The sequence below is a fragment of the Anopheles darlingi genome, chromosome 2, assembly GCF_943734745.1.
Source record: "Anopheles darlingi chromosome 2, idAnoDarlMG_H_01, whole genome shotgun sequence".
NCBI classification, from domain to species: domain Eukaryota; kingdom Metazoa; phylum Arthropoda; class Insecta; order Diptera; family Culicidae; genus Anopheles; species Anopheles darlingi.
In genome coordinates, this window is record NC_064874.1 from 94,606,926 (window position 1) to 94,632,730 (window position 25,805).

The 25,805-nt window shown below is 45.1% G+C and overlaps 1 protein-coding gene across 3 annotated transcripts in view; it reads right to left on the reverse strand.

Moving 5' to 3' along the window:
* LOC125948255 (37 kDa salivary gland allergen Aed a 2-like) overlaps nucleotides 1–25,805 on the reverse strand; it is a 136,492-nt gene that overhangs the window by 33,105 nt on the left and 77,582 nt on the right. The window contains exon 1 of one of the 3 annotated variants that reach the window (XM_049674153.1): nucleotides 7,104–7,107. The exons of the other annotated variants lie outside the window; for them this stretch is intronic. The gene's annotated coding sequence lies outside the window, so the exon portion shown is untranslated. Of the gene's footprint in view, nucleotides 1–7,103; nucleotides 7,108–25,805 lie in introns of those variants that run through there. 3 annotated transcript variants of the gene reach the window in all.

Sequence of the window (25,805 nt, forward strand, 5' to 3'; positions counted from 1 at the left end):
TTTCCATTGCCACCCTCTGCTTTAGTAGTGCGAGATGAAAGTGAAAGCGTGCCGTTCCGGTGTGTTGATGCCTATTTTAGGAACAAGCGTTTGGAAAACTTAACACGACCAACTTCGGTCGGCGACGGGCTGTATGTGGATGGTTCAACTTGTTCTTAACCAGGACAACTGCTGGAATGAATGCTTACCATGGCACGTGATTGTGAGCCGATATCCGAGGCAAACTGCTTTTGTCACATGCCATTCGAAGAGGTTTGTCATCATTGCAATCTGTCTAATAACCTTTCACCAAGACGCTGGGATTCCCCTTTTCGAACAAGAAATTGTGTTCTGGAGCGACCGCACACTCCAAACGGAGCGTAGCTATACACCGATGGTCGGAGTGTGACCTGATACTCAGCTGGTAGCATTTATGTTCATCCCTTTCAATCCTCAATTACACCCCTTGTGCTAGGTTTCACGGCTTTCCCTTGGTGGAGGACGTAAATTAAACGTTTAACCATTTTTAGGAAAAGAAAAGATTCGAGCGGTTGAACTGTTTGGTGGCTGGTGGGTTGTGGTTAAACTGCCGCTAATGGATCTTAATCTGTTCCACCATACATGCTTCCTTGGATGGCAGCAAGTAGGCTTCTTATGCTTCCGAGTGTGTTGAAAGGCAAAGGCGGCTCTGAAATTTATTGTGATGTAGCTCTACATTCGGAATCGGTATACTGCCTAGCAGCAGAGTGGAGCCAATGACAGCATAAGTTATCGTGGAAGGTGAAAGTTTAAAGGTAACCTAAGACCATGCGATGACGGCGTTCTAATGAATGGTTCTGCTTGTCGTATGTGTCATTATGGATTTTGGAGGATTGAAGATACTAACGGGGTGGCATCTGTTGGTTGGTGGTTAGGTGATGAAAATTGGCACTTAAATCAACCACAAATGGGAATAAGTTATGGATGTTTCGGTGGCTTACAAACACTACAAACGATTCCAGACTAGCCTGGCAGCTGCCCTTCGTGTTCTGCCTTTCCATGCTAGACGGTGGGATATGGTTCTCGTCGCACATAGAGTATCCATCAGCAGGGGTCTCATGACCGGTTCAGCGATCTTTATCCTTCGGTGAATAAATGGGAGACAAACGAAAAACGGTCACCCTCCGTCCCTGTCTTGCTTCTGGCATGCGAGCCAGCGTCACTAACGGATCTCTGAGGGGTGCCGAAAACAGCATCCTAGAGCACACCTGCCCGGCATCAGGTCGCAATGGACGCCATTTTGGAGTTGGTGCAATTGTTGTTGCAAAATCCCTCGTAGGATCGTCGGTAGGGATGGCTGTGGCAGCAAATCTGATTGAATTGCTCTGACACGCGCCGGGTGCAAAGCGATTGAGCGACACTGCTGGCAGTGGTGGCGTCTGTGTTCAATGGTCTCGATGTTGTAGGGCATCAAATCTTCATTTGCAACTGAATTTATAACGAGTAGTTACGGTGCACTTTTTGAAAATTATGTTTGATAGACTTGTTAGCAAATTATTCGCAAATACTTCCTTTTATATTTGAATCATTGCAGTTCATTCTTTCTGTTTGACCAATCATCTTAATATCCTCATAATCTATTGATACGTACACATTTCTTCAATAGATTATATTTTCAATCATAGAAAAATATTAATGAAGTACATATTGCTCTTCTAAAACGTTTTTACCTTTTTTCCTGTTCCGTCTAAAACACAAACTGTTTCTTTTTGCCATACCGTTGATAAAACTTCAATAAGTTTCTGGGTCTTTGTGTTTTTTTCAATCAATCATGGGGGATGACTTAATACTGCATCCAGCTCTAGCATGAATAAAATAGAAAAAAGTGTCCTGCTTTGTTATGACGCATTTCTAATGTTTCCTCCCTGCGTTTGAATTGTGCTGCATTCAACTATTAATAATTCTTATATCTTTATTTGGCTACCGCTTGCCAAACAACCCCGCTCACCCAACATAAACATGAGCTTGTCACATTGGATGTGCCGTCTTCTTGAAAAGAGTAAAGGGCAACTGATAAACCGGTAACCATTGCTAGGAGGCACTTACAACAGCGCAGTGATGTATGAGGAGACTTACGAAACTTGCCTCTCATACGAAAATACGAGAAAATACGAAACTTGCCTCTCGTAAATTCAATCAAACAATTGAAAAACGATCGTTCCGCGACTTATTTCTTCATACCCAGCTGCCATCTCGGAAGGGGTGCCTCTGTATCTTAAGGTGCGGGCATCTACGATAAACTTGAGGCTGAAACCGGCTCCGGAACGTAAACAGCGTCATTATAACACCATTAATAAATATTAAAAATAAATTTTCGTTAGATGACACCAAGGAAAATTATGGTTTCGATGTAATTCAAGGCAAACGGTCAGTCAGCTTGCCACCTTTTCATTCGTTCCCAAAAAGCAGGTTCCGCAAGATAACACAATGCTCCTAGAAAAAAGGATAGATCCTCCTATAGTTAGACAGTCCAAAAGCAGGTCCTTAATATATGGATGTATACACAATAAAGGAAGAAGTGCTCGCCCAGTTATGGCAAGGTACGTGGATCTAAGGCATAAAATCAGGTTTCCAACAGTTTGGTGCGTACATTTATGTGCTCACGTACACGATATGCGATTACGGTTGTGGCAGACACCACATTACGATGCGGTGATGTTTGCAGCCGTTGTGCGACAGCGATAGAGAACGCTCAAAACCGAGCCCGGATGCAACGGCGGGATTAAGGATAATGTGAAATAAATTGCGTCACACTCACTCAATCTTCGGACCCCGTTTCATTTGGCCCTTTGGCTACTTCGCACGGTGCATCTCGTATTGGTAGGTTGCAGTACGTTAAGGTCAGCAGCAGGTTTTTTTTTGGACAATGTTTGAGGTGGAAACAGGACTTGATGTAACCGCTACGATGCAAACCTGTCCACTGGGAACTCACTATAGAAGGAGGAAAATTAGGAGACAAGAGATGCAGAAATCAAAGAAGAATAACCAGAAATGTCCAAATAAAACGCGAAAAAGTCATCGGAAAGACCGCAAGAGAAAAAGAGTAAAAAGGGAAGGGGGAGGAAGACCAAAAAAGTGATAAATACTGCTGTCAGTTGCTTCATTACTCTTCCGAGAGGAACCCCCGAGTGTCAGCGAGATGATGCTGTTGGTGCAGCCACCTTCGCGGATCTTCCAAGGGCCCTCCCCGTTGGTCGGTACCAAACCAGCCAAACCTCGTCGGAATGTCAAAATTCGTGTATAATTTACACGAATCAATTAAATTTCATAAATGGATATTTATTAAACCACATCGACTGTGCTTTTAAGGGGCGTGATGGCACTTGCGTTTCTTCTTTATCTTCGTATGAGATATTGTTCTTGGGATAAACTTTTGTGCACGCCAGGCTCGATCGGCTGGCTTTGTTGGGAACTTTTGCGGTGTAGTGTGGTCTGTAGGTGGAGCATCGCCAGAAAACAAACAGCTTTTCACCGCTGCAAAGGACGAGCATTTTTCATGCCTTTTAAGACGAGACGAATTTTGTGATTGAGGGTTGGAACTAGTAAACGAACGGTTCAAAGAAGAGATCATATTAAGCCAAAGGATGCCAAACGTGATAGAAAGTGAGATATATGCTTATTTTAGCTTAGCATGCAACGAATGATATTTAGTCTTAAAATATCCTTTATTTCTCTACTTTTATTTCTTTTAGAATCGAATAAATAAGTATCTTCTGAAAAGGTTGGTCAGGTATTCGTTTTCAATTAAATCTTTAGTTGGTCCTCGAAGATTTCAATACCTATGTTTTTGTATATTATTTATTCTTCTCATTCTTATGCCGAGCCGTTTGGCAATTAATTGTTACGTTCGCGAGTATGTCTCGTGCTGGTTCCTCTTCTTACGAGCATTCGCATGCATTCATACTGTACACTTGTTCGCCGGCTGCAGTGCCGTTGCGTGTGTTGGCCAATGTTGTCAAGGAAAAAAAATCATAAATCTGCAAGCAAGAAACGCGAACCATCGTCCGTTAAGGTATACAAGTTAAAAGTTGGTTTTGAGCTGGTGTGCCGAAGTTTAGGCTTACGGCGATCACGATCCATCCTGGTGCTCAAGTTCCCTTTTGTTCCCCGGCTCACCTTATGGCTCGAAGTTTGGAATTTAAATGACGGTCTTTATCATGCGTAGGCAAAACGCTGCTCAGCATCGGCATGTGCCCGGCGAAGGCAGACGCCACACGACGGCTCGACGATCCCGGAGGCACCGGTGTCCTATTTCTATCGACCGGGACGCGTGCTACTGGCAGCAGGATGTGACTCCTTTTGTGTGCAATTGTCGTTCTGCGGTTCCTCTTTGCTGTTGTCGACAGTCCGCTTTTCATTCTCCGAACTTTTGCAGCATGCAGCAACAAAATGGTTCAAACAAAGCCTAACGATCGATACGGATCGACACACCAGTGGTCCGACCGGTGCGTTATGCTGTCTCGTGCTGTCTACGTCGCATGGGTACAATAGAAGACGCACGACAGCAAGGACCAGCCGGCAAGGTGATTTTTCGGAAATCAGTGCTTATTGTAAGGAGAGGGTCAGAGAGACGAGTTTGTAAACGGTGGCTGCGCAGCTGTCCTTTCCAATGCGATATGGCAGCGTTGCATCTCTAGAACCAGCAGCAGCTTCTGCAGCCGTCTATGACGAGAACGGATCACGTCTGTGGATAATCACGGATCATGGAGTACGCTCAGCCTCCGCTGCAAGGAAAAAGAAGAGGCAATGCAAGCAAGCAGTGCAAACAGAGAGAGCCGGAAGAAGCACAGTTCCTCGTTTCCATCATGTGCTTGGGGTTTTAAAGTGCAGCAACATCAGCGGACATATTTGCACAGGTTCGTAGTATTGTATGAAAGGATTCTCTGTGATGCTTTATGTAAACCTCTATTATTCTTTCACTTTCGCATTTAATTGCGTCCTGGAGTTGTTCCGATTTGGCAGGAAAATTGGGCAGCAGAGGGGCCGCTACTGGACGGCACAAAAGATGTATTCAGCGCTCGAAAGGGAATTATTTTCCTCGGTCCGATGACATTAGAGCCCTGGAATGCGATCAATATCAGTGACTTCTGATGTTTTCGCTAACCCTCTCGCTATTCGTTCTCTATCAAAACGTCGAGTTTAATTAAGCAATGGGTTGAATGGCCACTGCCTTTCGGTCGAAGCGTTGTCACAAAGACGATGGTAACATCCGGCCAGTTGAAGTTGGACGATGTCTACAGGTTATAATTAAAAACAATATTTTTCCTACGTTATCGTTGACGGACATCTGCGGAAAGATCTCCAAATGCATTGCTAAATCGAAATGTGGGAGAGCAAATTTAAATTAGATATTAAACATCCGGTACATTACATGCATACATTGTAGTAGCTAAAGTTGGAGGATTGAATTTCATTAATCGTGAAAAGAGAGCTGCAAAGAATTTCTTACACTGCAAAGCAAAGCATTTCCGGTGATCCAAACAGACATTTGTCGGATAAAATTAAAATAAATTAACACGCCATCGAGTAGTGAAAGCAGCGTTATGATCTTCAAAACATCGCGTAGTGTACAATGGCAGAACGAAAAATGCTTATCGTTAGCAGCGAGAATTAATTGTCACATCTTTAGTCACCAGCGCTCCAGTGCCAGACAGGAGTGTCATTAATTTACGCGTTCAATGATGGGGCTCACCCGCTAGCCCAGCGAAGCAGGGATTGATGCTTCTGTTTTCTCCTGCGCTGTTGTAAATTAGCCTTCGCTATCGTCACCATTTATCACCGTATCGTTTTCGACGCAATTTTGTGGAGGGCGAGGCAATCGCTGGAAAACTTTCCACTAATTTTCCCTCCCCTTCAGACTAGCAGCGAAGACATATTTATATTTTTTTTAGGGAAAGCCACAGGAAAGTGATGTTTGTTTATAACCTTTTAATACGATCAGATTATAAGGCGCCCTCTATCCCTCTCTCTCCAGGGGCTGTACGCTAGATCGTCAATATTATCCTGTCATCAGAGCACTGAGCAGTTGAAGAATGCCCTTTGTAAGCCAAGGTATTGTCGCCTGATCTCGTGACGGTGGTCGAGACGCCATGCTACGGGTCACATTCGGGTTTTGTTGAGACAATTTTTCAGCGCCGTGCGTCACGCGGGAACATTATGGGGAAAAGTTTTCCAAAATATCTCCTACACACGACTCGCACCGATTGTTGTCGTCTCCAGTTCACCTTCGCACCGGTGCTGTCAGTAGATCGTCAAGGAGGAGGGTGCGCTGGGATTGATGAGTGTATTTTCATCTGTTACCATCCAATATTCGAGCAGAAGGGCGAACCTGCGCCCTCGCACGCGTCGAGAGGGCCATGCCAACTGAACTAGTAGCAGTTTTATTTATTTTTATATCACTCGATCACTTGAGCGACGATCGATCTTCCTCTCGAATTACTTTATGAGCCGGGATCGGAGGGCCTCGTGTCGTTGGCTGACGTGTGACTTCGACTGGAGGGTCAGGTTTGTTGGTATTGCAGAAAGATCGGGGCGATCCGTCTCAAAGCACGGCTTTTGATCATCCGGTGGACATGTTAATCTCTACCGCAGCATTGCTGACATGCACACGTGTCTCCGCCAAAGTGTGGTGTGGTACCTTGGTTCGTTCACGGTGTATTGTTTCAGACGTTTCATCAGTTTGCTGCCACTCATAGCCAGCTCTCAGGTCTTCTCTTTTTATGGATAAAGACAGACGTTTGTCTCTTGCTTTTCACGTCACTCCAGCACCGACCTAGAAGGGTCGCACTGTCTGGAAACGCATCAATAAATTTCGACGCTCTAACGACCGCTTCCGTTAGATTCACTTCCGAGCATGGTGCTCGGCGGTGGTTTCATATTTAAAAAACAATTTTCTATTTTAATAGCGGCGTCAAACAACTATTAAACATTGGATCTCATATATTACGAGCGAGATTTATTCCACACTCCTGTGACGCAATAGGGAAGCACGTAGTCGACTTGAATTTCATAAATGTCAGGGTGTTTAACTGCTGCAGCCCTATTGCAGGATAGCTTGGAGAGCAGGCGGCTCTCTTTGACTTGATAGATCGGAAGTTGGTATGTTCCGAAGTCTCCATATGGAATCCAGGTCTATTTTCTGAATCCTACATCTCATAAACCCTCGAAGTGTAATGGGAAAACAATCGATAGACGGACCGCCACAAGTTCAAGCTACCTCACGCTTTAGAAAGAGGAGCGCAAGCCGGAAGTGTTGTGCTGTGAAGTCATTCGAAAAAAGAAACAAATTTGATGACAGTCTCCCAACCATACCACGTTGAAGGTGGCAGGATATTTCGTGTGGATTTTATTGACAATTAAGACGCTGACAATCCAGACACCTTGTCATCGAAAAGATTAGAGAATTCTCAAAGCAGTTGCTAGATCCTACACGTGGCTTCTATTCGTAGATCGCTGATGGTTTTCAATGATTTCTGCACAATTTGCACCAAACAAGTAGCGAAATTGTTTATGCAATAAATATATTAAGTTTTGAACGTCATAACAAAGTGTTGGGCTATTGATGGACATTGATCAAATAAATTCACCAGGCAACCCTCATCAACTGGACAGCTGAACTGGGCTAGTGAACGCGTGACATCAGTAAAGCACGTGCAAGAAGATTCGGTTTGATCAATCAAAGAAAGGCATCACAAAAGACTATCCGAGCCGACCGAGAAAAGTCAACAGAAGACCGAGAAAAGTATTTCTAAGGCCCTAGCTGTGTGTATGACATTCATGTTTCTTGCAACTTGTACAGGTATCGCAGCATAACGAGACATACACAAACTGTGTCAGAAATGGTGCTATCAATGATGATGATGCACGCACGTGAACAAAATGAAAGGTGGATTTTTCGTTCGGCTCTACCTCCCTTTCTTCCCCATCTCTTTTCTTCAGGACGAAGGAATAAGGGATAGAATATCCAATCGATGGTTGGCTAGCTGTCATCGACCATCATTGCAACCTGCTCCTGCTGCTATTCAGTTGTGTCATATCCTGCGATTGTCACACCCCAAAAACCTCACTTTCGCTTTGCCTTCTCCTGGTTTTCCTGTCTCCAGCCGGATCGTATGCGTTTATAAACTCATTTATTTATTAAAAGCTGAAAAATCTCGACCCACCACACTGGTATGTCGAAACATCTGCTCCTTCCGTTTTTGTTCGTCTACCCGCTCTTTTTTCGCTGTCCCTCATGATTGCTCCTCGGTATTTCTTTCATCGAAGGCAAAGGCAAAAAATCAAATCCAAGCACACAAAGAGCCGAAACCTTTGGCATGGCCGTTGGGTACGTGTGGCGTATCCGCATACAGTGTATGCTTCCTAAGGGCTCTCTATGGAAAAAATCTACAGATGATATCGAGGATCGGAGACGCTGTTTGCTTTACTGCTGCTACTGAGGAATCGAGCCGAAGCATGTCGGTAGCGTCCAGCTGCAAGCAGACGCGGGTTTCGTGGTGTCTTTCATGCACCTTAGATCCTTATTGTTCGGGTAGCGGTTACGTTCTATTAAATCAACACCCTCCTTGAGTAACCTTTACCGTCACGCATCACGAGGGATGGCAAAAAAAGGTAGAACATATCGCAGCAAGACGATTTTTCCATTGGATTTCTGCTTACGAATACACGCTAAGCGGTGACGTGCCACTGATGGGCTTCTGACTTATCCGAAAATCCTTGCTTGAATTCAGTTTTCATTGATGCACGTGTGGTATAAGAGTATGCGGTGAGCAGTGTCGAAGAAATTCCAAGAAGATCTCCTTTGGACCGGCTTCAGCTGCCCTACTGCGGACAATGCGCTGCAAAGGTTTTCTTAAAGGGGTTTTTATCGTTATACAAAGCATAAAAAAATAAGTAAAACTGCACTTATCTCCTCTTCAGAGATATTAAAAATATCTTAAGATATTCATAACGACTGCTACTAATGCAAATAATTCATCAATTCATGGTAATTTTGCCTATCATTAGTAGCACTACATAATCCTGCTAGTATGATCTCATTAAATGAGCGCGTCTACCCAATCTCAACCCAATAATCGACACCCTAAGCGACCATGGCGTTACTGTGATCCGTTTTCATACTATTTCTACACTCCAGACGAAAGCTTACAGTCACGATTGCAGCCGATTGGCGCCCCTGCTCATGTTTTCATTTATTTTGTGAAAAATTAATTACCAACCATGAACCGCCATTCGAGTAATTTCACGTGTGAATTTTAATGTTTATATCTCTTGTAGAGAGGGATATCTGTGGAAAACGCTCTAAACCGATTGCCTGACTAACCTTAAACATTCTGAGCAGCCTCCGAACACTGCCAATCCATTCGTTTTATCGGTTTGATTGATCGATACGACGACTGGCGTCAAAAAGCCAGCCGCACAACCACGAGTCTAGACACTTGCTGGTTTCATGTAGTAGAATAACCAGAAACCGGTTTCCATGTTTTGCGAGATGCTTTAATTATTTGGTCGTGTCTAAAATTATGTGCTACCTCATTTTTTCGCGGTTTTCCGGACTAACACATTCTGGGGTATGGACGAACGGGCTGATGACGAAGCGGATACCTTTCTAAAGCAATAACTCAAACGCAAACTCTCGTTACCAAGGGCTTTGGCAAAGATTTGTTCTTCTAACCGACCGAAACCTCATTGAGTGTAGATCGACCGCCATTGTTTCCCCATAGAAACCATTTTTTGCAATGGCTGAATTATGAAACATTGCAAAACACATATCCACTGTAACTCTTAAGTAAATCGATATGCTTTTGAGAATTGTCCAGTACCAGTGACTAGTTGTCGATGTAGACAGGACGGAGGTGTCAGAATAAATAATATTGCCGCGATTTATTTATCAAACGAATGGCGCAAGCTATGCGAAGATGAGACATTTGTGTTGCTGAGATAATAGTTTCCCTGGACTTCTATATCCACCGTTCTGCTTGCATGGTATGGTCGGTTCAATTTCGTTCAAAAAGTTTTGAAATTCTCTTCGTCAAAAGCTGGTACCTGGTAGCAGAGCTTTAAATTGCTTGCCAGATCGTCTCGCAAACAACGTTGTGGCACGAACATTCTCACGCTTATAGCTAAGATGTCTTACAGGTCCTGACAAAAACTCGTCTAAACTGCTGACGGCCTCATAAATCACGTCAATGACTCATCAAGCGTTACTTTGATGAGCTGGCTAATGATGACAGTGTGAATGCAAAACCATATCAACCGTTCGTCCGACGTGAGGTCCCGACCGCCAGGACACAGTAGGTTGAACTACGCCATGCGACTGATGACCTAAATTTCATGCTTAACACAGTGTGGTGGTTCGCTTGTTGATCCTGCCGTTGCTAGCGGTTCCCGCGTACCCGGGATAGCGGCTTGCTGGTTGATGAACTCGATCAAGGCGTTCTGATCCTTAAAAGACATACGTGGAAAGGCTTCCAAGGAGAGCTGCGAGTTACCTGCGAACATCAGCGAGTTTCCCCTTCTCCGTTGGCAGCGGAGATTGATTGGTTCCAGCACATGTAAATCAAGTGGTTGCTCTCTTCAAGCTGCGACTGGATGACTCTGCACAACAGTGCTGAAATGCGTGAACGTGTAAGGCCTTACACATGATGATGCGAGTAATTTTCACCGATTTTCTGCCCGTTAGCCTACTCCATCTATTTGGTTTTTTTTTCAAGAGCTAACTGGCAACCGTGAGGAATTGGCTGCCAGCACAATTGGTGGCGCCAATATAATTACATTGTGCTAAGCGGTGTTCATCTTTAATATTTCCTTGTCTACCTGTGAAGCCAGAATGTTTCATTACGAAGGAGGTTCCTGTATTTGTCCTGAATTTTGACGGCAAATTAAGATAAACAGCTTTGTAAACCACCAGCACCTACAACACCCGCAGATAGGCGATAAGGACCGTCCTGAAGTCCGTCTGGATATGCTGGTGGCAATCGTGCTGGATCGTGCAGGTAGACTCGGTTGGGTTTGACCTTTTCCGCTTACCCGTGCTTGGTAAAGGTGTTACTCGACGTGTCGATAATGGATCGTCTGAAATCGGTGTGGGCGTGGATTTGGTCAGACATTATCTCCAAACATGCTGTTCGAGTTCAAGTTCTCCTCGCGTGCGAGCTATGATTGTTCTTAGCAAGTTCCAGACTGAATTTGAAGATTTGTTTAGCAGGTTTTTTTTTTCTTAATTTCCTGCTAACAAAAAACTAGACACAATTTAAGCGTGGAATAATCATTGATTAAACCCATTGTTTAACTCTTCTGTAAACACTGTATTGCATAAATAAAAAAAAAAACGACTACTACTACTACTGCTACTAGCTGAAGTCTTTTTGTGGTCGCATGCTGGCTGTCATCTGCAGCCTACACTGACTCATCGGATCGAGGGATATATAGGCGAACAGAGATACTTCTGAACATGGATCTTCTCCTCGGGCCCCCTTTTTACATAAAATTTGAGTTTTATTTCATACACACGCGCACACCAAATGGCCCCAGGAGAATGACAAAATGGTTAACATTAACATGAACGTTTTACGATGGTGTTCCGCTTGCGATCGACTTGGAATCACCTATCGGTTAAGGGGCGCCACAATGGAGAAACAATTACTTCTCCTGTTGTCGCCTCACTAGTCACTAAAGAGCCGCTCAGGTTGTAAAGATCACTGATGGAAAGGAAGCATTGTCGCTGTAACTGGAAGCATAATGCAACGGGTTTTTAATTTATGAGCGCTTTGTTTATTCGACGTGCGTTGCACTCAGGGGCTACACTGTTACTAAAATACTGTGTTTTAATAGTAGCTTTGTCGTGTTTGGGAAGTGGTATTGTGTTGGTGACCCAAAGTAGCAAGAGAATGTTTATGGTTGTAACCAATCAGACATTTCAATTTCTTAACCCGAAACCAATACGCGTGGCTATATGGATTAGAATGGCCTGTTTGATTGTTGCACATTAGCGAAACGAATTGCACATTATCCCTTGATTGTAAATATTTTACGAAACTATTAGTTAACTCTTACAAACAATTGAATTAAACCGTGCAAAGCCTTGCAGCTAAAACCCGATGTCGAGCGTCGTACTAAGCTATAGTTCAACTTCGTTGCCTCGAGATGAGTCTAAAGTTTATTAAATTTTATAACAAAAGTTTCCTACTAGTGTGTTTTGCTATTACAGTGGTTACAATTCCACTAGGATCGATTTCGGTTGTGAATGGTAAAACAGCAGCAGGAGATGATGAGTTAGCTAATTTGATTGTAGGAGGATTCAGAGCACACATTGATGACTTCCCTTACCAGGTTGGCATATCCATCAACGGTATTTTCAACTGCGGAGCCTCTTTGATCGGACCATTCTGGTAAGCCTCGCCAACAGGGAGCAGCACATATTAACAGTTTAGTCTGATACGCATGTGCGTGGCTTGATTATGAATATGATGAAGATCCTTTCCGTTCCTAGAACGATCCTTTCCGTAACTCTCCAGTTGCTCTATTCTACCTATCAGTCTACTAACGTAGATTTCAGTTTAACTTCTGTGGTTCACGCAAAGTGGACTAGATTTTTCAAATTAGGATTCGCATTTCAAATCCCGATAAGATGTTTCTAACTTGTTTCGCTGCTGTTTCGAATTTCGCTTCGATACGCACTGATCCTTTGCTTCATTCACTTTGCCCTTTGCCTGAATCTTTGCCCAATTTTCTCTCCCAGGGTCTTGACAGCACGGCACTGTGTAAAATATCATCGTCCGGAAGACGTCACAGTTTTCGTAGGAACCGACGAAGCCATCCGAGCACAACAATTACCGATAAAGCAAATATACTTCCATCCGGTGCTTGAAAACTTTGAGTTTTTGGACGTCGCACTTCTGAAGCTTCCAACTCCTATAACGTACGGACCAAGTGTGCGGTGCATTGAGATGATGAAATCCGATGCGCTGCTCGTGCCCGGTATACCGAGTGTAGTGTCTGGATACGGTGATAACGAGAGTAAGGATAACAAGAAGGAGTATACTCTCAAGGCAGCCACAGTCACTCTGCTGTCTCCGAAGAGTTGCCGGGCATCCTACAATTATGCAGATCCAAAATATTTTTTTTGTGCTGGCTTCCCGCAAGGATTAGTGGACACCTGTCAGGGCGATTCTGGTGGACCTCTCGTACTTGATGGTGTGTTAGCAGGGATCACGATACGTGGCCAGGGATGTGCCGTGGCCGGCAAACCTGGAGTATACATGAAGGTAGCCAGCATTCGTCCATGGATTGATGGAGTTCTGCAAAATCAAACCATTCCTGAAGAACAGCGTCTGTGTCCAGAAGCCAGGGAGAAAATTCCAACCGCTGTAGACGTGTTGAATAAAACGATTAATTATTTAATAGACGAGCTAAATGAGGTTCGCCGTATTACCCGGCTACAGCAATTTAGTGAACCACGTAATTAAAGAGCCCCCACTACTTAATTTGCGTTTGAAATGGATCTTCTATATTAAAAAATTACACGGTCGTTTAGATTTTTGTCTTTAACTGTTGATAACTTCAATAAAGAGCTACCAACAATACCTACAATAATTGTAATAGCTAGAAGTAGTCGTAGTAGTAGGGTATGGTGAGATAATTGTTATCAGTTGTGTTTTGTAAATTAGTTTTGATTTTCTCATCAATCTATGAGTCTACTTTTAGAGGATATATCGTCAAAGTTCCCACGGGCCCATCGCCGACTGGAATTCGACGGGTCACACTAGATAAATAACCGTTGAATCTTTGCTCAATTTTCCATGAAATTATCATATATTTATCTTTTTTTTTGTTTCCTTCTCTAACTCAAGTGTCAGGAAGAGTATGGTTAAGATTCTCTTTCGCTGATACTTTCCACTCACGAAGCTAGGCTTCATCTTATCCCTTTTCTTTTTGGTGAGTCCTTGTACGGTTACATAAATTATTCTTTTTGCTCGATGACTGCAGAAAACAGCTCACACCTTGAGTCCGGAACTTGTGGAGCAGCTTTTCACTTCCTGGCACAAAGAGTCGCACACACAGCGTTAATGCAAGGACCCGGAGGAAGGTATCCTTTTTTTGGTTGTTGTCATCCGAGGCAAACAACAACAAAAAAACTGGGTTGCCCGACAGAAAAGCACCTTGTCATGCAGATTAATTATTCGTCGGGAAATGGTCCCCGGAACCGGATTCGGATACCACAGGTAAACATTGGTTACCGGTATGATCTTGCTGTACCCTTGGCATCGTCGTTCCTGGTGCACTGAACCATCCAGCACCATGCGGCATCGTGCTCAGTGTGATCCTGATTTCTGGATTCGATTTTTCGCAATCTCCTTCGCACGATCTCGGATTAACCGTGCGGTAAATCCATCAACTCTCCTCATGACAACTGTTCTACCAGTAGGACGTGCCTTTGAGTATTACTTCCTTCGAACCCACCAAATTTGAATTCGTACATCAGCTTCAAACTGTTTTTCAACCAACGGAAAAATTCCGGATTTCTCGATGCTCATGGCTCACGCGAAAAGGATTGGGTTACCTTTTGCAAGGGGCTTCTCAATGTGTTCAAGGTTCCGCCTAGGACTGCAGAGTTGGTGCAATAGCGGGAACTAACCAAACGCAACAGAACGCTCCGGTTTCTCTGTCCGTTGTTATTGCTTCATTCTATATTCCATAGGCTCTCCGACTGGGTTTTGGGCTCGCAACAATATTAATGGTAATGAGGGGTAGTGCTCTGCTTCCCTGCTGCTGTGGAAGCATCCCTCTGGGTTGCAATTAAAATCAGAGGACGCCACAGTTCCGGATTGTAGGACCGGTTTTTTCTCCCCTAACGTTCTCGCTATTCCGCATTGCTACGCTTATTCCGGATGACGCGGGACACGCGGAAGTATGTAGAGGGATGCGGACGTACGAGGGTTTGCAGGGAAATAGAGCACGCAAAGGACTGTTCGTTTGCAAGGGTCCTTCGGTAGGGACACGTGAGTTATCGCATGTGTTTCTAAATGAGAGGGCTGTGATGTTGTTACCGGTAATGTGCTGTAGCACTGGAATTCAATCACTCATTTATCCATATAGAAACCAGAATTGTTGCACCGGAATCTATACCAAGTAGTCTTCACAAAGCAACTTACTGTCTAAATTGCTGCAACGCCGTACAAAATGTTCCAGTTGGTTTGATTTTTATCTTTTCGAGTAAAAAAAATCTGGAAACTTTCCCGCCAAAAACTTCCACCATCGCCATCGCGACTGTTTGCTGGCCAACAAGACCTTTTCTTGTTGTCCATTTTAGAACTAATAATTTTAGCGTTCGACATTCATGAGACCGCCAAGCTAGCCTTCTAATTCTCTCGCGTACCTCTCGCGAGAGAAGTGCAACAAATTGAAGCTAGGTGTATCAATTGACTAGTAGGCATCGCCACGATCTTGATGGCTACAAATTGGGACTCGCCGGAGTTGAGTCGTGATTTGAACGACACGGGTGCTTTGAGAAGCTTTGTGGCTCGTTATCAAAAGGTATGGTAAATTTCAATCTGGAGCGCGCGCATTTTTCTAAGGGTGTCGATTGAAGGGTAGCCATTTGCCTGACGAGGAAAAATCACCCACCAGCGAACACGAGAAACGAGCACGCGATTTAGTGGACTTCACAAACGGTGTTTAGGAATTGTGTTCGGATCTTCGAAGGTCCGTGCTGTTCATCCACGAATAGATGGTTGGAGATGGGGTTTGTTTGCGGTTTTAAGAAGGTGTGACCGTACCATGGTGGAGCCTTCAGTTCAGGAACAGGTTAAGGTGAACCGCATTGGTATGTTCTGTATACACTAACGACCAGTTCTATAGCACCTGAGGCGATGTTTACATCAAAAAAATTACCGATTCAATAGTCAAACGATTCAGGCACTGCAGAGAAGTGGTTGCAGAACGGTGATCGATTGATTATTATCCATGGCCAACTGAGCAAGTGTCTGTACGCCAAGGAAAATTTCAGTCGGCGCCGAGCAGCGGGTAGCATAGTGGTTTTGTGTGAACTTCAACCGCTCGCCTTCAACCTCTAGCCTCTGGGCTTTCGCCCAGCCGAGTATTACATCACCAATGGTGAACCACTTCATCAACCACCACCTAAGATAGACGGCTGATGATAAGAAATCGAACAAACTTGCAAAAGTGCTGCGGTTCGGGTGCGAAACCATGCAATTGATTGGGCATTGTAACACCAAAACTACGCGATTGATCTGCCTTACGATAGGAGATTGGTGAGCGATAACGAGGAGGCTAATCTTGTGGTACGCTCATGGTTCCAATCGTTTGAATTCAACATGATAAGCAAAATCAGAATCAATTTTCTGCTCAAACAACACGAGTTGTTGATTTGAACTGTTAGTAAAGTGCGCACAAGCAGCGAAAATGCCCTTTTCCTATGATACGGTTCAACCACAGGGCAAAGATGATAAATGCTTGCCCAAAATATATCAGCTGTATACCAAATGCTCCACTTGAAATGTTCGTTTTTTGCCTGGTAATAACAACAACAAAAAAAGCTATAAGTTTAGTCATTTGTTTGACTCTTGTTGAAATATTCATGGTAAACCGGGTAGCCTATTCGGTCGGAAAAAGATCTCCTTTGATTTGTTACCTAGTTTGTAGTTGTCCGATCAAACCGGATGGAGTCGAGTCATTGTTTCCTTTCTGACGTTGCAGTTATTTCTCGAAACCCACGAATTCGAGAAGCAACGGTACCAAACGGCATCGGCTCGGATGTACAGAAATCCGTCCGTCAGTTCGTTCGTCTGTCCATCCGTTCATCCAAGACGGACAACACCCACGAAGAGCCACGAAAATGACGATGATGACGATCGTGGCGAAAGCGGTAATTTCAGCCTTTTGGAAGCTTCCTCACTTGTCGCTGTAGCCGGTGCGATGAGGAGCCTAACTCGAACATTCACCCACCCATAATCCAAGCCCGGATGAGACAGTCTCTCCACCGGGACCACGACGGTGCTCGCTCGCTACCGTACCATGCGTATGTCGATGGCATCGATGGCACGTAGATGTGTCCTCGTGCCTCGTGGCTTGGCCGACAAATTATGATATTGCTAGGGAATGTGATTATGCTGTGCCCGATCTCTAGGCCGTGCATCCGTTTTTGTTGGTGGTGTAACATCGCCACCGCCGACGTTGCCATTATCATCATCCGTTAGCGGGCGAGTTCGCCGGTCCGCTCACTTGGCTCCGCTGGTAAGTGGATCCGGGAGCGCCCGCGCGATAGTTAGGGCATGTTCGTCTTGGCACGTCCGGCCATCATCCGGGGAGACGCTACCGCCCCAAAACCCTTTCATCTGAAAGCTGGAAAGCTGGCGTGCGTTGGCATCTAGGTTCCACATTGCACCTCCGCTCGAGTCTTCGCTGCGCCTGTGACGAAACGACAGACATCGAATCGGATCGGATCGATCAGAGAACTGCTCAGGTGTATTATTAACATTTTTAACCACTTTTAATCGAGCCATAATGGTGTGCTGGGGGATAGATTCCGGTCATCGTCGTCTCGGACGTCTGCACCGCGTTGTACGATGCTCGATAATCCATAAAAGCATTTTCTGAATAGGCCCAGAGGACTTTCTGCTAGCACAAGCCTCAAACGTTACCCTCGAAACGTGAAATAGGCCAACCGTGGTTTTTTCTGACGCTTTGGGTGGTGCATTTGTTAAGTTTTATCGACAGGCCCTCCTGCTGGGGCGATCCGCGTGGCTCGAGGAACCTGTGCCCGATTCGGAACTTTCGTTTGATGGGAATTCGGAAACGAGCGAGTCACAAGGTAAGGAGTCTGTGTAGGAGTGGAAGGACCACACTGTTTCAGATGTGTTTCTGAATTCCGAATAACTACAAAATGGAGATCCACTACGCGATAAATCACATCATCCCATACTGAGCAACACATTATTAAGATATTACGCTAGTCGAGGCTGGCGACTTGGCGGATCGTCGCTTCCCTATTACCTCCTTCCACATTCCCTCTCTTGGTCGCTGCTACTACCCTCGTTCAGACTAACCTTGTAGGGCTAGTGGTTCTGTTAAACACCATTAGACCAGCAGCGATGAGATCCGCATACAGTTTAAGGTGCCGCGCGGCGCATCGTACGATCCACCATCTCGCAAGGGATCAACTCTCTCACGCCACTAGATGTTGATGCTCCCCGTGCACCGCGGGGGAGCAAACACTGACGATGGGAACCTCTCATCACCAGCACCTCATCATCGACTTCAGGCGTTAGACTCCTACTTTGGACCGGGTGGGAGCCCGTTTACGCGTTATCTAATTTATGACTTCATTCTTCTATGGCCACTTTGCACGGAATTCGGTGATTCTTCTGCAAACGCCGGGGGTAGTTGCGGCAGCACACTCCCACTCCTCACACACACCGAATGAAGCAGGGCCTGAGGAAATCAAGGCCGCGATTTGTTTACGAGATTCTGGCGCATTCGTTGTGGCGCAACGTTTCGATGCAAGGCAAGGCAGTTGCCTTCTGCTAGTATCAATCGATCGCGCGGCTCGAGGGCTCTATCGCCCTGGTTTAGGCGGGTAAGATGACCTCGAAATCTGTTCGGTTCACTTAAGAAGGGTTTTATCGAAAATCTTGACTAGCTACGTTCGCGAATCTAATACGGCCTTATAGGTTTGCAATCGTTGCAAGCGGAACAAGCGGTCGACGATTGTTCCATAACTGTTCTAGATTTGAAATTGATATAATACAAAGCTACCAAGCAAGCAAAGCAACAGTTCATGTTAAAATAGCAAGTAGTTTTCGTTTCTGAAGCGCGTCTTGATTTCAACTCGAACTTATTGGATTGAAAAGTCACTCCAGTGAGAAACCTTCGACTATATACCCTCCAAAGTACATCACTTGGCGTACCGAAAGCAACCTGAATTTACGACGTATGTCAAGCTGTGCCAAGTGTGCCAAGTGTGCATATCCTTTCGTAGAAGTTCTTTTTCTTATGTGCTCGAATCGCAAGACGCAATGAAGCACAGGGCATGAACCCCTGCTGGCTCTCTGCTATCGAAAACCGATCGTGCAACTCAAACCGCTTAAGTGTGTGTAAGCAAGAGAATCCCTTGTGAAGGGTTCCAAATTTGCATACTTAAAAAACTATTAGCATATACCAAACTCATTCAGGTACTCTTTACTTCTCCTCGAACCACGGATAAAAGGATCTTAAACAGAATCGGTATAAATCACGGTCAAGTCCTATTTCCCGCCCAGAAACGCAGCACGAGAAAGCCAGAGAGAAGGGAGGAAGAGAGAGACTAGGCTAGAGGAGCGAAAATGGGAGCACTTGGAATGGGAAATTATAATGGCCGTGATTTGGTCCACGTGATGGAAACGAGTGTCGTTAGGCTTTATTTCATTGCTTCATTTGTACGACTAAAGGGTATGCGAGTGACTTCTATCCTGCAGTTTTCATCGCCAACGTCTCTTCCTCCCGCCATTCCACCAAAAAGGGTGTGATCCGTTTTCAAATTTGTGCCCGCCATATGCTCTGGTATGCTAATGTGGTGTGCGTTGATGATATGCATTATTAATCACTCGCAGCATAGCGTTTCGGTCTACAATTCTGGTAGCCTGTATGTTTCGGTATTTCACTTTTCGCAATGACCCGCGGAAGCATGGGAAGCCTAATTGAGGGTTTGATTGTTCGATCCTGCTGAGGAGCACCAAACGGGAAATAATGCGATGCAGTTGCAATTTGCATTCGAAGCGGATCCAAATTTGATGCTATATTAACTGATTCCTATACGAACAGCACTCTGAGAATCGAGTTCATTCCCGGTGTAGGGTAGCGATTCTTGCGACGCGGCCTTTGGATCATGGAACGCAAGGGTGTCTTCCAGCTGCCACTAATAACTATATCGATATCCGTTTCGCAAACGGCAAAGATGCCCATCTTCACCTCCTCAAAATCTAGATCCGAAGGGGTTCGATTTTGAGCCTTAAATGGCTATATGTCAGTATCTACGTCTCGCAGCCTGTAGAAGGGCTTATAATTTTGCGCAGAATAGATGCAACTGCGGGAATGGTTGAGATCTGCGGATTGGTTTGAAATAGTTTTCAGAAAAGTTCTAAGGGGTTTAAAATGCAAGGAAACGTTACACGGTAAAAATATAAGCTACCGCAGTGCCTAGCTTCCATTATGTATATCTAAAAAGGTAAGCAAACAGGATAGTTAATCCGCATGAGTCAAGACAGCAAAAGAACCGAAAACTAGCGCAACTTGTGGAACTCATTCAGGCTCCGTGGAGTTCGCATGAACAAAAAAAGGAGGAAGGCAAAAAGTGTTAGAAGAAGAAACCGACCAGAAATCTGTGCGCGATCGAGAGGGGAGAGCGCACCACATAGACATGATTGTTTGCTGTGGGAAAGAAGTTCGTTATATATTTATTTCATTGCGTTTTATTGCGAGCGATAAATGGGGTAAAATTTATTGTTATAATATGCTAGTTTTCGAACGTCTGGATTCGCCCTCCTTTCATTCTTTTGCACCCGACGAGGACAGTTCCTACGTTCGATAACCGACTTTCTTCTGGGGCAGCGTTGCTTCCTGGCACAAGTGTGAGAACTTCCGTAAGGGGTTTTTGGAGGGTTGCCAGAACAGGTATCCCACGGGAGTCCTTCCTAGCTTCCTTTCTACACGGGAGTGCTGCTGATTATGTAGGTACTTTTCACCATTTAAAGCAAACCAAACGTTCGGAGATAGGCGTGCGCAGGTTTTGCGTCGTTATGTGTTTGGTTTGGAACTGATAAGATGTTGTTTACTGTTCACCTGGGAACCTGGCTTCGCTGACAGGATAGCATTTTGAAAGGATCAACAGATCGAGCGTCAGTGGGAAAATGTAGGTTAGAGTACGCATGTGCATGCATAAAGCATGTACCAATATTTACTGAACGATAACCTTTCACCAGGCGATTCGGTCAGCATCAGGTATCGAAAGGTACAGGTTTTGGAACCACATTAGAAAGAGATTCAAATTAAGGATCACTTTCCTAGCGGCTAGCGATATCCATTTTACACCTTTGCTTGTGGCCCACATCAACAGACATATCGTAAATCATAAGAGACGATCGAAGTGAACCGCAGCATAGTGCTTTAAAGGCTTACCAGGTACACCATCCCACAGGATCGCCATTCGGTTTTTCCTATCTAATTTAAACAAATCATCGAATGATCATAAATTTAGATCAAACAGCAAACCTTGTTTCGTTAAGTGGCAGCCACGAAGTCGATCCTTCAAGCTGGAAGGCGGGTGTGTTTCGATTATGGTTGCTCAAGATATGGCTGGAATAGAGGTCCAGACCTCTTGCATAACGATCGTAGCTCCTCTGTGTAGTGCCATTCAGAGCAGGTGATTCTAAACCCCGCACCGGTGCGACATGTTGCGTGTGCTAAGACGTATCATAACCCATAGTTCAATCATATTATTAGGCAATGGAGGTGATATGCTACACTTTGGGCTCATCCGGACAAGATGCCCTTGATTTGACTGCCCGCATCCTTAGCGCAAACAAAGGTGGTCCCATAGTAATGGCGTCTCGATAAAAGGTTTCGTAGTTCACCGTACGCCTGTAGGAAGACGGTGCATGACGCAGCAAAGAGAAGACGGGTACGGTGCGCTGTTTGGAAGTTCTCGTTCTGAAACAATGAAAGCCTACGCGGTTCATAGAAGTTGGCCGTGGAATACCGTTTAGCTTTTCATTAATTCAATCTTGGGCCACATGCTATATCGTTTATGCCTGTCATAAACACGGAACATTTAAACGTGTTTCCTTAAACTGCAAGCTGCAAGAGAAAATCGCGTGAACATGACCACCATAATATTTATTATTTAAAACTTATAAGAGATCAGCGCTTGACATTAATAGCTTTGATTCATCCGCTCTCCATTTTTGCGTCATTTGCGATTTGAATAAAGTGGCATTCTCCGTCCAATTTAATTTGAATCAATCAACTCAATTCATTACACATTAGAGAGTAACAGGTTTTATTATGGTTTCATCTAAACCACGTAAAAATGGGGCTTAAATGCTTAAATATCACAATTATTTGATTGAAAAATGTATCCAGCAGTTGCCATTTCCCACCATAGTCTCCCTACCTCTGTGTACTCTCATAAATGAATGCGCCAATTCTATGATGATGAAATTGCAATTGGCCAATATTGCTGCATGCGAACTACACACGGCGTTTATCACGAAAAGTAAAAGTACCAATCACTCATGGTGCGCTACCAAACCAACAAATAAACCACCGACTCGCGTATGATTGCGTAAGGGCGGTGAATATGTGGTCCATTCGGATATAGCACCAGCCGGCACCTGGTGGACCACCTCCTCTCTGAGAAAGGGTGGTTCTTTCTTATGCTTTGTTTCACCCAGCACACCCTGGCGTCTTGTGGGTTGCTATTTCAATTCGATTAAATTGTCGATTTGTGCAAGTTACTTCATCATTCATCGATAATTGAGTCTCCAATCGCGATCGCAATATGCTTGCCATGTTCGCGGCCGTTCGTCTAGCCGTCTAGCTGTGCTTTGCATATACCAGCGGTTAGAGACGCCCGTATGTTGTTCAGACGAAACAGGGAGAGACGAAGGAAGTAACCGGACATTAGCACAATACCGCCGTGGTGTTGGTGAACCGATCGTTCGGTCTATTGGCCAGATTTACTCTAGCAAAACCCAGCATCACCTTTCCAAGTCGAACGGTTTATTGTCTATCATCCAATGTCCCTTTCATGCATTATGCACACGTTATTATGTTATGTTCACGCGATGTTGGCTGACCAGAGCGGTGAGGTGGTCTGTATCTGAACGAAGCTGCCACTGGACGGTTGGAGCTTATTGTTTTAACATTTAGCTGACCGCAGTCTGTCCGCAGCCCTCACTTATAGCCTTGATCGTGTGCGAGCTGGTCTTCAATTGGCAAGCCGTCCTGGCGTCCTCGAAATGCTATAAGTGCACACGGTGACATATCGAAATTATTAAATCAGCGGTCCTGTTGCGCACTTTCCTTCAATTAAATCGTACTTACCTCCACAAAGGAAAGCGGTTTCTCTGGCTAGATTGTGGGCTGCTAGCGTATTTCCTATGTCTGCCATCGAGCCAGTTGAATCAGTTCAGTCGAACAGGATTATTGTGCGCGGTGATTTATGAAACACCCAAACCACGGACACAGACAAAATCGTGCTCATATCGAATCAAATGTTAAAAGCTATTTCTCTCTCCCCCTCTCTCTCTCTCTCTCTCTCTCTCTCTCTCTCTCTCTCTCTCTCTTGTTTTTATGGCTGCCTTTACATAGCTGAACGACTATGGCTATGAAAGCAGTGCCCAACTGTCGTTCGAACTGGTCGCAAAAGTATTGTAAAGCAAGCCGTGGGGCTGCGTCACAATTCCGTAAATATCTAATCGAGGCTCGCGCAAAGATCAACCATCTCGAAACAGTGACCGCACCGGTTGGGTACCTTGGCACGCAACGCGATCGAAATCGATTCGACGCCGCGCTGTCAGAAATCAATCAAACAGTTTTTCGGACCCCCCCCCTCCCCCTCCCTCCCCCGGGGGTCCCTGTCGTATCCCTTCGTTTTCCATGTTTAACCTCATTTCCCAGATTCCTCCTTTATAAATTTGTTGCAACCACGATGTGAGCAGCAAATTTCGTAAAATGTTAAAGCCAGTGAAGGCACACCCCTACATGAGCCATCTTTGGATCCGTCTTTACTTCGATGATCATTAAACCGCAAATACCGCCAAACAATCTTGGCTCGGTTTAAGCTTTTCCCTCGGCACTGATACTCACTGAACGATTGCCCAAGAAAGTGCTTTTGCGAGACCAATTCAAACATCAGTACCGAAGCTGTTTACCGATGCGAAGTTTTAGAACGACAAGTTATGGTAATGTTTGCCAGACCGATCGAATGATAGCAGGCTGTCGATCAAATCTGAACATCGCATGATCACTATGCGATCATTTTCGGACAATGTTATATTGGGGTTAAACGTGATTGATTATAGTAAGCTCGTTGGCTTAAATATATCACTTCTGCTAAATTTCCTGCGTGCTTCTGCTTACATTAACCTTCTAACATCGATTGGCAGAGTGAGCCTATCTCCCATTTTTTCATCATTCTGCAACACCAAATATAGTGGCATTGATTGTTTGCCTACTCTGTACAAACATTAGATCGACACCGTGAATATGGCTTCAAATGGCACCGCCGGAGAGCACCGATTCAAAAGTGCACCATCGTAATCATCGGTTGTTCTGGTTCTCTCACCTTTAACACCCGGGGTTGGCTAAAAAAAAGTGTCTAATAGAGCCACCGCAACCCACAACTCCATCGTCCATCTATGATGAACTCCCTCGAGGGTGGTTGGGAGAAAATCATGAGAATGCGCAGTACGTTAAGCGCGTCGAAATATCATAACCCAATTTCGCAATCGTTCAGTCAGCGATGGTGCCAGTTGGTAATCGATCCGTCGCGAGCCGAATCACTCACTAATGCTTCGTTACTCGAAGTTCTTGCCACGGCACGCAGCGAAGAACGCACACTGTCCATCGCTCGGCTTGCCAAACTGGAGCACTACAATTCCCAGTTCAGGGACCTACTTCATGCAATTATTACTCAATCGACTTACCGACAATCAGGCAGCCACTGCCGCTGCTGCGGCCGCTGATGGTGAGGGACCTGAATCTTGGTTTGATCCTGTGCGGCGCTTGATTGAAGCTGACGGCAGAGAATTTGTGCCCTCCCGTTTGGCTGGGCTGTGACCGGGCGACACAGTCAGTGACTCTTTCTGGGTGGCAAACGATCGATGACGGCGCACACACGCACGCTAGTGAAGGATCGACGGCCTCGACCCCTCTCTACCGGTACTTGAGTACTTGAGTCGAGCTGAAATCGAAAGTCTTTGCCTATGCCGCTGCTGCATGTAATAACTGAAAGCTCGTTGACAGAATTGAAGCGAATGATTTACTAATTTGCGTGCGCACGGTTTGGAAGGTGAAACAAAAGGACCCCGCCGGTTTCTGTAGATCTCTGATCTTGTCCAAGATCATGTTGGCGCTGTCGTTCTCTGCATCGTCCTGGGTGGTGCGCTTAAAGTGACGCGCTTTTCACTCCGGCGAACCTAATTTTCCTACCTTCCAGTTACTGCCACATACCTCGAAGGTCTCGGAGTTTCACTTAAACACACGAGATACTTTAAATTAATTACAGCGCCAACTGGCATCCACCGTCCATTCGGTTCGAGCCCATGCCTGCACTCATGAGACGATAGCGCGAGTAATGAGATGTGTGCTAGCTCGCATGGTGGTCCATCGAATGAAGCTGTTAATTTGATGGCCTTCCACTGGTCGGGCGGGGTGACAGGAATAGCGAAGCAAGTTTCATTGAATACACCATTGCCTTTACCTTTCGCCCTCCTCCCCGCGTACTGACGACTCCGTACGTGCTCTATATACGCGTTCTTTGCAATCCTACGCCGAGTGCGCGCGTGCTTGGCTACATGCAGGGACTAGCAGCAGGGGTAGGATGGCTGAGAACAGGTTTGATTTGATTAGTCTCCGGGGATACGGACACGGTTCGATTGGGTGCCGAACGCATCGAAAGGCGCGCATGTTCATAATACGATAATTAATAGTTGCCGTCGGAAGGTATTGATTGCAAACTGCAACGCTGCCGTGGTGCGGCGCCACCCAACGTATGCTGCACTTTGTACGCA